The following is a 13,709-nucleotide window of genomic DNA, read 5'->3' as shown; positions in this document are numbered from 1 at the left end:
GTGACTCTCTCATACCATATTTCCTAATATACACACTTTTCCCCCTGCACTTACCACCACCATAGTGCACTCAGATTATCTGTATTATGTAGGTCATTGAGGGGTTATATCTATGCCCAAGTAGTCATGAGCTTAACCTGCACTCAACAAGGAAAGACTCAATTTATCCAGCTCCTTCCTTTGGCAGAAGTCTGGGAACTGGCTGTATTTGGGGGATAAATCAATACAAAAATACATTTTTAGGTGGCGTAGCACCTTTAGAAGTCAGGACAAAAACAGGATACCATGCAGGTAAGAGTGGATCATCATGATCTAAAAATGTATTCTATTCTGACAACTAGTAAAATAAACTTCTTTATTGTGGAACTATTATGTGGTACAAGCCCCAATTTACAAGACTTTCCTCACTCCTTGGAGACACGCAAAATGTGACGAACACCAGACCCTAAGTAAGTGACCTTTCGGTACAGCAGAAAATGTCTTATATCCCCCCATTAGTGAGATTTGAGTTTAAAGCTTCTAACGGGGCAACAAATAAAACTAAACCAACAAGATTTTTATTTCAAAAGGTTCGGCAATGCGAAGTTGCATGGTTGCTAAATTAATTAAAACAGTGCTTCCAAAATCCAGCAACAGTACATTGGGATGATTTCTGTATGTGGAAACAGCTGGGAAAAGTCACCTGTGCATGATTAAAGAAATCCTAAAAACCTGAGCAGTTGGGAGGGCATAAGGACCGGATTTGGGAATTACAGTAAATTCGTATCTGTTTAACATTTGAAAAATTTGCTTTTGTTTGACACAGTCACTAAAAAGGAGAGTTATGGTAGACTTACCATTGTTAACTCTGTTTCTGCAAGGTACATTGGGTTCCACAGGGAAAACATTGGGGTATAGAGTGGCTCTTGATCCAGAGGCACCAACAGGCTAAAGCTTTAGCTATCCCAGGATGCATTGGGGCCTCCAGTATAACCCTGCCTCCAGGCACTGAGAGCTCAGTTTCATTAACCAGTCCAATGCAGGAGCAGGCAAGAGAGAAGGCAGATGTTAGTCACATAGGACCACATCCTCACGACAGGAGAAGGTACCAGCGGCTAATGCCATACAACCCAAAGAAGCTAGGTGCATCAGGGTGGGCGCCCTGTGGAACCCAATGTACCTCGCAGAAAGAGAGTTAACAATGGTAAGTCTACCATAACTCTCCTTTGCTGCAGCAGTTTCCACAGGGAAAACATCGGGGATGTCCTAAAGCAGTTACTCATGGGAGGGGACGCGCCTGAGCGGATGTGAGAATCTGGTCTCCAAAGGAAGCATCCTGGGAGGTGATGGTATCAAAGGCATAGAACCTAAGAAACACGTTCACTGAGGACCACGTAGCCGCCTTGCACAACTGTTCTGAGGACGCGCCACGGCGGGCTGCCCAAGAAGATCCAGCAGACCAAGTAGAATGGGTTTTAATAGCAGCAAGAGCTGGGAGTCCAGCCTGCGCATAAGCTTGTGCAATCACCATTCTAATCCATCTGGCCAAGATTTGATTATTCTCAGGCCAGCTTTGTCTGTGGAAACCAAATAGGACAAAAAGGGTATCTGACCTCCTGATAGAGGCAGTCCTCTCAACATAAATACGGAGGGCCCTTACCACATCCAAAGACAGCTCTTTGGAAGACAAGTATGAAGACATGTTCAACATCTTCATTAACGACCTAACAGTAGGTCTAGAGAGCATGGTGTCAATTTTTGCTGACGATACCAAATTGTGTAAGGTTATAAATACAGAGGGTGATGCTGAGTCTCTTCAGAACAACTTAGTTAAACTAGAAGCATGGGCAGCAAAATGGAGAATGAGATTCAATACAGACAAGTGTAAGGTAATGCACTGTTGTAGCAAGAACAAAAATAACACCTACATACTAAATGGAGTAATATTAGGAAAGTCTGTACTGGAAAAGACATAGACAACAAACTAAGCAGCAGTAACCAAAATAGGATTGCAGCAAAGGATATCCTGGAGCTAGAAAAGGTTCAAAGGCGGGCGACCAAACTAATTAAGGGCTTGGAGACGCTGGAATACGAGGAAAGGCTTGCAAGGCTAGGCATGTTTTCATTGGAAAAGAGGAGACTAAGAGGGGACATGATCAACGTCTACAAATATATAAGGGGACAATACACAGAATTTGCGAGGGACCTGTTTTTAATAAGATCATCACAGAGAACATGTGGACACTCGCTTAGGTTAGAGAGGAGTTTCCGCACAATGAGGCGAAAAGGTTTTTTCACAGTAAGGACAATACGTGTTTGGAATTCCCTGCCTGAGAGAGTAGTAACGGCGGACTCAGTTAACACTTTTAAGAATGCGTTAGATAAATTCCTATTGGATAAAGATATTCAGGGATATGGTGCTAGACAAGTATTATAGTTAATATAACTAGTCCTAAACTAAAATAACTAGTCCTAAAACAAACTGCATAGGAGACCACAAACAGGTTGAACACGATGGACAAATTGTCTTTTTTTCAACCTTAGATACTATGTTACTATGTTACATAAAGGCCAGAACCACAACCTCTTGGTTAAGGTGAAAAGATGACACTACCTTACGCAAATAACCTGTTCAAGTTTGTAGAAACGCTCGGTCACTGTGAAATATCAGAAAGGGTGGACGACAGGACAAGGCACCTAAGGGGGTCATTCCGAGTTGTTCGCTAGCTGCTTTCGGTCGCTGCGCAGCGATCATGCAAAAAAACTGCACTTCTGCGCATGCGGCGCAATGCGCACGCGCGACGTACTATTACAAAGAATGATGTAGTTTTACACAAGGTCTAGCAACGCTTTTCAGTCGCACTGCTCGCCGCAGAGTGATTGACATGAAGTTGGCATCTCTGGGCGGTAACTGACCGTTTACGGGGAGTGTGTGGAAAAACGCAGGCGTGTCAGATACAAACGCAGGCGTGCCGGCGGAAACGCAGGCGTGGCTGGCTGAACGCAGGGCGTGTTCGTGACGTCAAAACAGGAACTAAATAGTCTGAAGTGATCGCAAGGTAGGAGTAGGTCTGGAGCTGCTCAGAAACTATACAATCTTTTTTTGTAGCCGGGCTGTGATCCTTTCGTTCGCACTTCTGCTAAGCTAAGATACACTCCCAGAGGGCGGCGGCTTAGCGTTTGCACGGCTGCTAAAAGCAGCTAGCGAGCGAGCGAAAAACTCGGAATGAGGTTTGAAATTGGAAGAAATCCTGCCGCGCCCTCTGGACTGCTGCGAAAAGTATGTAGAGGGAGATGTCACACAATCCCCAAGGGGGCAAATGGACAAAAAGAGAAGTACTAGCACCTTAACGCGCTATCCAACACAATGTTACAAAAATGCATAAAAATAAATAGGGAGTGTCCCAACAGTGAGTGGTTAATAATGTGTGTCCCAAATGGTGAAGGAGTCTCTAGTCTTGGAAAGGGATATTCACGGAGGAGAGTTCTTGAAAGCGGAAAAGAATTCCACGGGGTACACACCGTACTCACGTGGACAAAAAATGGTCAATGTTCATAAAGGTTTCTTTTCCCATCAAGAGTTCACTGGCGGGATATCCAAGGAAGAGGGGTTCTTCAAAAAACAGATGTATGGTTTCCTCGGAAATACAAAGGTGGAGAAACTGATGGTGTAGTATGTCTTAACCAATTTACGGATACTGATGATAGGGGAAATGGGGTGGGTACTGAATATTTAAGGGGAGAATTAGCGTACCGAACTTACGTTGGTACGTATGTAAATCCTCATATAAAGGTATCTTTGGTGGATAATTCACAAGAGGGCATATCCTAAGGTACAGAAGTAAACGTTTTTTCTTGGTACACACCGTACTCACGTAGATTCTGGGTAATTGAAGCTCCTAAAGGTTTCTTTTTCCGGTCAGTGGTTCGTCTGGTTGATGTCCTCTTAATGGTACTTTTTCATAACGATGGATAATCTCCCAGGCGGACCAGAAACATAAGCAGTAAAGAAACCAATGGTATGGTATATCCCACCCTTATAGAAAGGGTAAGGGTAAATATAAGATTTTACTTACCGGTAAATCTATTTCTCGTAGTCCGTAGAGGATGCTGGGGACTCCGTAAGGACCATGGGGATAGACGGGCTCCGCAGGAGATAGGGCACTTTAAGAAAGCTTTGGATTCTGGGTGTGCACTGGCTCCTCCCTCTATGTCCCTCCTCCAGACCTCAGTTAGAGAAACTGTGCCCAGAGGAAATGAACAGTACGAGGAAAGGATTTTTGTAAATCTAAAGGCAAGATTCATACCAGCCACACCAATCACACCGTATAACTTGTGATAAACTACCCAGTTAACAGTATGAACAATAACATAGCCTCGGTTCAAACCCGATCAACTACTTATGTAAGCAATAACTATATACAAGTCTTGCAGAAGAAGTCCGCACTTGGGACGGGCGCCCAGCATCCTCTACGGACTACGAGAAATAGATTTACCGGTAAGTAAAATCTTATTTTCTCTAACGTCCTAGAGGATGCTGGGGACTCCGTAAGGACCATGGAGATTATACCAAAGCTCCCAAACGGGCGGGAGAGTGCGGATGACTCTGCAGCACCGATTCAGCAAACAGGAGGTCCTCCTCAGCCAGGGTATCAAACTTATAGAACTTTGCAAAGGTGTTTGACCCCGACCAAGTAGCAGCTCGGCACAGTTGTAGTGCCGAGACCCCTCGGGCAGCCGCCCAAGAGGAGCCCACCTTCCTAGTGGAATGGGCCTTAACCGATTTAGGCAATGGCAATCCTGCCGAAGAATGCGCCTGCTGAATCGTGTTACAGATCCAGCGAGCAATAGTCTGCTTTGAAGCAGGAGCGCCAACCTTGTTGGCCGCATACAGAACAAACAGAGCTTCGGTCTTCCTGATCCTAGCTGTTCTGGTCACATAAATCTTCAAAGCCCTGACCACATCCAGGGACTCGGAATCCTCCAAGTCCCGTGTAGCCACAGGCACGACAATAGGTTGGTTCATATGAAAAGATGAGACCACCTTGGGCAGAAATTGAGGACGAGTCCTCAACTCTGCCCTATCCACGTGAAAAATCAGGTATGGGCTTTTATATGATAAAGCCGCCAATTCCGAAACCCGCCTTGCAGAAGCTAAGGCCAACAACATGACCACTTTCCAAGTGAGGTATTTCAACTCCACTGTTTTGAGTGGTTCAAACCAAGGTGACTTGAGGAAACTTAATACCACGTTAAGGTCCCAAGGCGCCACCGGAGGTACAAAGGGAGGCTAAATATGCAGCACGCCCTCCACAAAAGTCTGTACTTCAGGAAGACAAGCCAATTCTCTTTGAAAGAAAATGGATAAGGCCGAAATTTGAACCTTTATGGACCCTAATTTTAGGCCCAAATTCACTCCCGATTAAAGGAAGTGAAGCAGACGGCCCAACTGGAACTCCTCCGTAGGAGCAGCTCTGGCCTCCCACCAAGAAACAAATTTTCGCCATATACGGTGATAATGTTTCGACGTCACGTCTTTCCTAGCCTTGATCAGGGTAGGAATGACCTCCTCCGGAATACCTTTTTCCGCTAGGATCCGGCGTTCAACCGCCATGCCGTCAAACGCAGCCGCGGTAAGTCTTGGAACAGACAGCGCCCCTGCTGCAGCAGGTCCTGCCTTAGAGGAAGAGGCCACGGATCTTCTGTGAGCAACTCTTGCAGCTCCGGATACCAAGTCCTCCGTGGCCAATCTGGAACAATGAGGATTGTTCTGACCCTGCTTATTCTTATTATTCTCAACACCTTGGGTATGAGAGGAAGAGGAAGAAACACATAGACCGATCTGAACACCCAAGGTGTCACCAGAGCGTCCACCGCTACCGCCTGAGGGTCCCTTGACCTGGTGCAATATCGCTTTAGCTTTTTGTTGAGACGGGACGCCATCATGTCTATTTGAGGCAGCCCCCACCGACCCGTGATCTGTGCAAAGACTTCTTGATGAAGTCCCCACTCTCCCGGATGCAGGTCGTGCCTGCTGAGGAAATCCGCCTCCCAGTTGTCCACCCCCGGGATGAACACTGCTGATAGTGTGCTTACATGGCCTTCCGCCCAGCGTAGAATCCTGGTCGCTTCTGCCATGGCCACTCTGCTTCGCGTTCCGCCTTGGCGGTTTACATGAGCCACTGCCGTGACATTGTCTGACTGAATCAGAACCGTTTTTTCCCGAAGCAATTCCTCCGCTTGACGCAGGGCGTTATATATGGCTCTCAACTCCAGGACGTTGATGTGGAGACAAGTCTCTAGATTTGACCAGAGACCTTGGAAATTTCTTCCCAGTGTGACTGCTCCCCAGCCTCGGAGGCTTGCGTCCGTGGTCACCAGGACCCAGTCCTCAATGCCGAATCTGCGACCCTCTAGTAGGTGAGCACTGTGCAGCCACCACAGGAGAGATACCCTGGTCCTGGGAGACAGGGTGATCCTTTGATGCATTTGTAAATGGGACCCTGACCACTTGTCCAAGAGGTCCCATTGAAAAGTCCTCGCATGGAACCTGCCGAAGGGGATAGCCTCGTATGAAGCTACCATCTTCCTCAGAACCCGTGTGCAATGATGCACTGAAAACTTTTTTGGCTTTAATAGGTTCCTGACCAGGGCTACGAGCTCCTGAACCTTTTCGATCGGAAGAAAAACCTTTTTCTGGTCTGTGTCCAGAATCAGGCCCAAAAAGGTCAGACGCGTTGTAGGGACCAGCTGGGACTTCGGTATATTGAGAATCCAGCCGTGTAACTGCAACGTCTTTCATGGACAGAGACACGCTGTCCAGGAACTTCTCCCGAGATCTCGCCTTTATGAGGAGATCGTCCAAGTATGGGATAATTGTGACACCCTGCCTGCGCAGGAGCACCATCATTTCTGCCATTACCTTGGTGAAAATTCTCGGGGCCGTGGAAAGCCCAAACGGCAACGTCTGAAATTGGTAGTGACAGTCCTGCACTGCAAATCTCAGGAACGCCTGGTGAGGGGGTAATATCGGAACATGAAGGTAAGCATCCTTTATGTCCAGGGACACCATCCAATCCCCCCCTCCAGGCTGGCGATGACCGCCCTGAGTGATTCCATTTTGAACTTGAACCTCAAGTACAGGTTCAGGGATTTTAGATTTAAAATGGGTCTGACCGAACCGTCTGGTTTCGGGACCACAAACAGGGTTGAGTAATATCCCTCTCCTTGCTGGAGATGAGGAACTGTGATAATCACCTGTTGAATATACAATTTTTGGATTGCTGCCAACACTAGCTCCCTCTCTGACGGGGAAGCCGGCAGAGCCGATTTGAAAAACCGGCGAGGAGGCAAGTCTTCGAATTCCAGCCTGTATCCCTGAGAAACAATCTCTAATGCCCAGGGATTCACCTGCGAGCGAACCCAGACGTGGCTGAAACACCGAAGACGAGCCCCCACTAGATCTGCCTCCCCCCGGGAAGCCCCAGCGTCATGCGGTGGACTTTGCAGATGCAGGGGAGGGCTTCTGCTCCTGGGAACTAGCTGTGTGCAGCCTTTTTCCCTTGCCTTTTCCTCTGGCAACAAAGGACGATCCCCATACCTTCTTGCTCTTATTGGAACGAAAAGACTGCATTTGATAATGAGGTGCCTTTTTTGTATGCTGCGGGGGGACATAAGGTAAGAAATTTGACTTACCAGCCGTAGCAGTAGAGACAAGGTCCGAGAGGCCGTCTCCAAACAACTCCTCCCTCTTGTAAGGCAAGGACTCCATATGCCGCTTTGAATCGGCGTCTCCCGTCCACTGTCGGGTCCACAAGAGCCGCCTAGCAGAAATAGACATAGCGTTTATTCTGGAGCTTAGTAAACAAATGTCTCTTTGAGCATCTCTCATATACAAGGCAGCCTCCCTGATATGCTCTATTGTCATTAAAATGGCATCCCTATCTAAGGTGTCAAGCTCCGCAGATAAGGAATCTGCCCATGCCATGACAGCACTACAAACCCAGGCCGACGCCATAGCCGGTCTAACAATAGTACCGGAATGAGTGTAAATGTGCTTCATGGTAATTTCCTGTCTGCGATCAGCAGGATCCTTGAGGGAAGCCGTATCCTGCGAAGGCAGTGCCACCTTTTTGGATAAGCGTGTCAGCGCCTTGTCTACTTTAGGCGAAGATTCCCATCGTATCCTATCCGTTTGTGGAAAAGGATACGCCATAAGAATCCTTTTGGTAACTTGTGGTCTCCTATCTGGAGATTCCTAAGCCTTTTCGCACAATTCGCTCAGCTCAAATGAGGACGGAAAGGTGACCTCAGGCTTTTTCCCTTTATACATGAGTACGCTCGTGTCAGGGACAGGGGGTTCCTCAGTAATATGCAAAACCTCTTTAATGGCAATAATCATGTACCGAATACCTTTTGCCACCTTCGGCTGTAATTTTGCATCTTCATAGTCGACACTAGAGTCAGTATCCGTGTCGGTATCTGTGTCATCGATCTGGGATATGGTGCGCTTCTGAGGCCCCAAAGGTCCTGGCGCCACAGGGACAGGCATGGTCTGGCTACCTGACTGATCCCTAGCTTCAGCCTTGTCTAACCATTTATGCAATAGATTGACATTTTGCATTTAAGACATATCCATCCATTCCTGTGTCGGCGCTGCCGACGGCGATATGACATTCAAGCACTCCCCCCTCCACATTAAGCGAGCCTTCCTCGTCAAACTTGTCGACACACGCGTACCGACACACTTCACACACACACACGCACACACATAGGGAATATCTTTTCTGAAGACAGTTTCCCCTTTACGGCCCTTTGGAGAGACAGAGAGAGAGTATGCCAGCACACACCCCAGCGCATTGACCCTGGAGACCAACACAAAATGTTTTTCCCCAGCCGCACTGTAATATAAGTTATCCGCCAATTATGTGCCCCCCCCCCCTTCTCTTTTAAACACCCCTTCACCGTGTGTAAGCAGGGGAGAGTCCGGGGAGCTTCCTCTCAGCGGTGCTGTGGAGAGAAAATGGCGAGTGCTGAGGGAGAAGCCCCGCCCCCTCGGCGGCGGGCTTCAGTCCCGCTCAAAGTTATTAAAAAATGGCGGGGGCTCTTTTATATACATGTACAGTGCCCACCTGTACATGTATATTGTCTTTTTCCATGAGAGGTGTTATATTGCTGCCCAGGGCGCCCCCCCTGCGCCCTGCACCCTTACAGTGACCGGAGTATGTGAGGTGTATGGGAGCAATGACGCACAGCTGCAGTGCTGTGCGTTACCTCAGTGAAGCTCTGAAGGCTTCTGCCGTCTGAGACGTCTTCTGACTTCGTTTCTTCTGGCTCTGTGAGGAGAACGGCGGCGCGGCTCTGGGGGTGGACGCCCAGTAAGAACCTGTGTTCACCCCCTCTGGAGCTAATGGTGTCCAGTAGCCGAGGAAGCAGAGCCTATCTTAGACAAGAAGGTCTGCCCATCTCTCCTCAGTCCCTCGATGCAGGGAGCCTGTTGCCAGCAGTGCTCCCTGTAAAATTGTAGAAAAAATCCAAACAAAAATGCTTCCTAGGCAGAGAACTCCGGGGAGCTCCCTGCAGTGCACCCATCTCGCTCTGGGCACAGTGTAAAAACTGAGGTCTGGAGGAGGGACATAGAGGGAGGAGCCAGTGCCCACCCAGAACCCAAAGCTTTCTTAAAGTGCCCTATGTCCTTCGGAGCCCGTCTATCCCCATGGTCCTTACGGAGTCCCCAGCATCCTCTAGGACGTTAGAGAAATGGAGATGGTGCAGACAGGGGAAACGTACCAAACTCACATAGACATAGGTATCTTTAACAGGTAGACAAAAAGTGAGGGGAGATCTTAAAATGGTGCGTACCGAACTCACATAGAAGAGATGGAAGACGAAGCTCATAAAGGTATCTTTAAATGATGTCTCCTTCAGGTATTCTATCTTCCTGGGGACAATACTCGCTTTCCAGCAGGGAAAGTTATTCCTACGACCTCCTTCTTTCTGCTTCTCTCGTGGTACCACGGAAAACAAGCAGAAACAGGGAACCAGTTGTTGGTGATCACTGGTCAGTTCACGTGTCACAGTATACAGGGGGGGGTGTACTTCCTGATCTCCGCAGACACTGGGAGGTTGCAGAAAAAATGAAAACACCCTTCAAGCGTGTGGAACGCATATCCCGGCCGGGATATGAAGGGTGTTTTAATTTTTTCTGCAACCTCCCAGTGTCCGGTCTGCCTGGGAGATTATCTATCGTTATGAAAAAGTACCATTAAGAGGACATCAACCAGACGAACCACTGACCGGAAAAAGAAACCTTTATGAGCTTCAATTACCCAGAATCTACGTGAGTACGGTGTGTACCAAGAAAAAATAAGAATTTACTTACCGATAATTCTATTTCTCATAGTCCGTAGTGGATGCTGGGGACTCCGTAAGGACCATGGGGAATAGCGGCTCCGCAGGAGACTGGGCACATCTAAAGAAAGCTCTAGGACTATCTGGTGTGCACTGGCTCCTCCCCCTATGACCCTCCTCCAAGCCTCAGTTAGGATACTGTGCCCGGACGAGCGTACACAATAAGGAAGGATTTTGAATCCCGGGTAAGACTCATACCAGCCACACCAATCACACCGTATAACCTGTGATCTGAACCCAGTTAACAGCATGATAACAGAGGAGCCTCTGAAAGATGGCTCACAACAATAATAACCCGATTTTTGTAACAATAACTATGTACAAGTATTGCAGACAATCCGCACTTGGGATGGGCGCCCAGCATCCACTACGGACTATGAGAAATAGAATTATCGGTAAGTAAATTCTTATTTTCTCTAACGTCCTAAGTGGATGCTGGGGACTCCGTAAGGACCATGGGGATTATACCAAAGCTCCCAAACGGGCGGGAGAGTGCGGATGACTCTGCAGCACCAAATGAGAGAACTCCAGGTCCTCCTCAGCCAGGATATCAATTTTGTAGAATTTTACAAACATATTTGCTCCTGACCAAGTAGCTGCTCGGCAAGTTGTAAAGCCGAGACCCCTCGGGCAGCCGCCCAAGATGAGCCCACCTTCCTTGTGGAGTGGGCATTTACAGATTTTTGGCTGTGGCAGGCCTGCCACATAATGTGCAAGCTGAATTGTACTACAAATCCAACGAGCAATAGTCTGCTTAGAAGCAGGAGCACCCAGCTTGTTGGGTGCATACAGGATAAACAGCGAGTCAGATTTCCTGACTCCAGCCGTCCTGGAAACATATATTTTCAGGGCACTGACAACGTCTAGCAACTTGGAGGCCTCCAAGTCCCTAGTAGCCGCAGGCACCACCAATAGGTTGGTTCAGGTGAAACGCTGAAACCACCTTGGGGAGAAATTGAGGACGAGTCCTCAATTCCGCCCTGTCCGAATGGAAAATCAGATAAGGGCTTTTTTCAGGATAAAGCCGCCCATTCTGACACGCGCCTGGCCCAGGCCAGGGCCAACAGCATGACCACTTTTCATGTGAGATATTTTAACTCCACAGATTTAAGTGGTTCAAACCAATGTGACTTTTGGAACCCAAAACTACATTGAGATCCCAAAGTGCCACTGGAGGCACAAAAGGAGGCTGTATATGCAGTACCCCTTTTACAAACGTCTGAACTTCAGGGACTGAAGCTAGTTCTTTTTTGGAAGAAAATTGACAGGGACGAAATTTGAACCTTAATGGACCCCAATTTCAGGCCCATAGACACTCCTGTTTGCAGGAAATGTAGGAATCGACCCAGTTGAATTTCCTCCGTCGGGCCTTACTGGCCTCGCACCACGCAACATATTTTCGCCAATTGCGGTGATAATGTTTTTGCTGTTACATCCTTCCTGGCTTTGATCAGGATAGGGATGACTTCATCTGGAATGCCTTTTTTTCCTTCAGGATCCGGCGTTCAACCGCCATGCCGTCAAACGCAGCCGCGGTAAGTCTTGGAACAGACAGGGTCCTTGCTGGAGCAGGTCCCTTCTTAGAGGTAGAGGCCACGGATCTTCCGTGAGCATCTCTTGAAGTTCCGGTTACCAAGTTCTTCTTGGCCAATCCGGAACCACGAATATAGAGCTTACTCCTCTCCATCTTATCAATCTCAGTACCTTGGGTATGAGAGGCAGAGGAGGGAACACATACCCTGACTGGTACACCCACGGTGTTACCAGAGCGTCTACAGCTTATTGCCTGAGGGTCCCTGGACCTTGCGCAATACCTGTCGAGTTTTTAATCATGTGGAAGACTTCTGGGTGAAGTCCCCACTCTCCCGGGTGGAGGTCGTGCTGAGGAAGTCTGCTTCCCAGTTGTCCACTCCCGGAATGAATACTGCTGACAGTGCTATCACATGATTTTCCGCCCAGCGAAGAATCCTTGCAGCTTCTGCCATTGCCCTCCTGCTTCTTGTGCCACCCTGTCTGTTTTCGTGGGTGACTGCCGTGATGTTGTCCGACTGGATCAACACCGGCTGACCTTGAAGCAGAGGTCTTGCTAAGCTTAGAGCATTGTAAATGTCCCTTAGCTTCAGGATATTTATGTGAAGTGATGTCTCCAGGCTTGACCATAAGCCCTGGATATTCCTTCCCTGTGTGACTGCTCCCCAGCCTCGCAGGCTGGCATCCGTGGTCACCAGGACCCAGTCCTGAATGCCTAATCTGCGGCCCTCTAGAGGATGAGCACTCTGCAACCACCACAGGAGGGACACCCTTGTCCTTGGTGACAGGGTTATCCGCTGATGCATCTGAAGATGCGACCCGGACCATTTGTCCAGTAGGTTCCACTGGAAAGTCTTGCGTGGAATCTGCCGAATGGGATTGCTTCGTAGGAAGCCACCATTTTTACCCAGAACCCTTGTGCATTGATGCACTGAGACTTGGTTCGGTTTTAGGAGGTTCCTGACTAGCTCGGATAACTCCCTGGCTTTCTCCTCCGGGAGAAACACCTTCTTTCTGGACTGTGTCCAGGATCATCCCTAGGAACAGAAGACAAGTCGTCGGAACCAGCTGCGATTTTAGAATATTGAGAATCCAATCGTGCTGCCGCAACACTACCTGAGATAGTGCTACACCGGTCTCCAACTGTTCCCTGGATCTTACCCTTATCAGGGAATCGTCCAAGTAAAGGATAACTACAATTCCCTTCCTTCGAAGGAATATCATCATTTCGGTCATTACCTCAGTAAAGACCCGGGCTGCCGTGGACCATCCCTACGGCAGCGTCTGAACTGATAGTGACAGTTCTGTACCATAACCTGAGATACCCTTGGTGAGAAGGGTAAATTTTGACATGAAGGTAAGCATCCTTGATGTCCCGAGACATCATGTAGTCCCCTTCTTCCAGGTTTGCAATCACTGCTCTGAGTGACTCAATTTTGAATTTGAACCTCTGTATGTAAGTGTTCAAAGATTTTAGATTTTAAAATCGGTCTCACCGAGCCGTCTGGCTTCGGTACCACAATAGTGTGGAATAATACCCCGTTCCCTGTTGCAGGAGGGGTACCTTAATTATCACCTGCTGGGAATACAGCTTGTGAATGGCTTCCAAAACTGCCTCCCTGTCAGCGGGAGACGTCGGTAAAACAGACTTTTGGAAACGGCGAGGGGGATACGTCTCGAATTCCAATTTGTACCCCTGAAATATTACCTGAAGGATCCAGGGGTCTACTTGCGAGTGAGCCCACTGCGCACTGAAATTCACTGAGAACGGGCCCCCACCGTGCCTGAAC

The 13,709-nt window shown here is 48.2% G+C and overlaps 1 protein-coding gene across 2 annotated transcripts in view; it reads right to left on the bottom strand.

The window, feature by feature from the left end:
- MTG1 (mitochondrial ribosome associated GTPase 1) overlaps window positions 1-13,709 on the bottom strand; it is a 175,107-nt gene that overhangs the window by 36,163 nt on the left and 125,235 nt on the right. The gene's annotated exons all lie outside the window — the stretch shown is intronic.

This window comes from Pseudophryne corroboree, chromosome 3, assembly GCF_028390025.1.
Source record: "Pseudophryne corroboree isolate aPseCor3 chromosome 3, aPseCor3.hap2, whole genome shotgun sequence".
NCBI classification, from domain to species: Eukaryota; Metazoa; Chordata; class Amphibia; order Anura; family Myobatrachidae; genus Pseudophryne; species Pseudophryne corroboree.
Note: the sequence above shows the minus strand (reverse complement) of the source record. Positions and strands in the feature narration are given on the sequence as shown.